Below are 2,009 nucleotides of genomic sequence, written 5' to 3' on the forward strand. Positions count from 1 at the left end.
TAGACCAGCCATGACATTGTGTTGAACATCTATTTTATTAGCTTCTCTGCTTAAAAATCATTTGGCTACTCTGGGTTTATTGCCATGCAGCAAATATATTAGATAACGAAAAGATCATAGCAGAATACATCATTGACATGGGGAGGGGGTTATGAAACTATGCTTTACCTGCCGATAATTTACATGCTTCTTCTCTCTCTTGAAACATTGGTAGCAAATTTACAGATTGTTCCCATTATACTATATCATACGATTGCATATGTGAACATTTCGTCATTTTATCGACGCATAATCATACGTATTGTGAACGCCGAGATGTAGCCTTCGCAATATGTTTTGCTTGTTCAGACATCAAATAAGTAAAACATTTGTGAACTGTGACTGATTCCGTTGCTACATACTTAACCAGCACAACGCACAGGCCAACAAAATACGGACTGCGCATGGACTCTAGAAGACAAAATCGCACTCCCCTGGAACACTGAACAAAAATCAGCACTATAATCTTGATGGAATTGAAGATGAGACCATTTTGTTGGAGACTGTGCAACAATGCCATCATGGCAAACAGCAATGTAATGACAAGAGGGCGAAAAGCGCTAGAGGAGAGAACAGGGGCTAAGATGGCTATCAGCTGAGGCAAGCCAAGGACCATGAAAAGAATACAAGAAGAAAGGTAAGGAAAAATTATCGTATGCGTTTTTTCATTTTATTTCATTTCATTTTAATATTTTTAATATTTCTTGATAAACTCTACAGATTCCTTTAATGTTTAGGTCAAACATTTTTGTCGACCTACCGACCGATGAACTCTCTAAATAAAGCCTACGTGTTACATGTCTACGTGTTGCCTTCACGCTAAGTCGCACACAGAAAACGTACACTCTAATTAACGTTACACTAGAATTGTATACGATTACTATAGTTATAGAGAAAACTCAAAGTACGTCATTGTTTTGTTAAGGGAGGAATGGGGAGGATCGTTCTATTGCCACGTATGCAAGGACGTATGGCCAAGTCGACTGTTCAGAGGTTTTACCTTTTTGTGCCTTTCACAAAGAAACCGTGCAACGTTTATCCTACAATTTTTCGGTCGGCCTACCTCGTAATTGTAGCTCGCGAACGTCTTCAAAAGACGCTGGGATTGATGATTACATAGTGGTGCCCCTACAGCCCAGCCTAGGCCACATGGTGGGTGACGTGTAGGACAATGAACCTGTAATTGTACATAACTCATCCTAACATCTCTTGTTAATACTCCCTGACGCAGATGAGGGGACACGTGTCCCAAAGTTTTAGTATGTTGGCATGCCAAATCAATGGATATCGTGCGAAGTTACCGGACATGAAGGGATCATAGCATGTAGTCCTTTCTTTGTCCAGTTCTTTTACAGTGCACCTGTCGTCATCCACCTCATTTGCATGATGTGCAAAAACACCCAGACCGTCACCAGCGTCTTGTCAGGAAGGGCACATTTGTGTAAAAGTTGGGGAGAAGGCAACACCGTCTCTCAAGCACGCGCCTTGGTGATTTCAGAAGGTAAGCTTTAACCATACTAATATTTTCCGGTAAACTGATGGAACACTTTGCATGGAGGTGAGGGAAAAGAGCATTAGAAACCATATAATATCATACAATTGTCTCCTGCGAATTCAAATAGTTGTCCATTCTAAATTGTATCTCAAACAATGTATCAGTATTTCGTTTTAACGTTTGAACACTTTGATAAAGTCTCTTAAACTTGCGTTTCTCGCATTTATTTTTGATTGCTGACATATGGCGAACTTCTCTGTCCAGAGATTTTTAGAATGCCGTGACACGCTGTGTTTGAATTTGTGTGTGTTTTCGAATAATTTCTCTAGCATAATTGAAGAACGTCAAATGTCAAAAGAACTTTATTAGCCTTTGACACGCTGTATTTCAAAAATAAGATCTGAATTATCGCTATTTTACACCATGTAACTGTGATTTACAAAGTTTAGAAACTTTATCAAAGTGTGAAAATGTT

Source organism: Branchiostoma floridae, chromosome 10 (assembly GCF_000003815.2).
Source record: "Branchiostoma floridae strain S238N-H82 chromosome 10, Bfl_VNyyK, whole genome shotgun sequence".
In the NCBI taxonomy this organism is placed as follows: Eukaryota; Metazoa; Chordata; class Leptocardii; order Amphioxiformes; family Branchiostomatidae; genus Branchiostoma; species Branchiostoma floridae.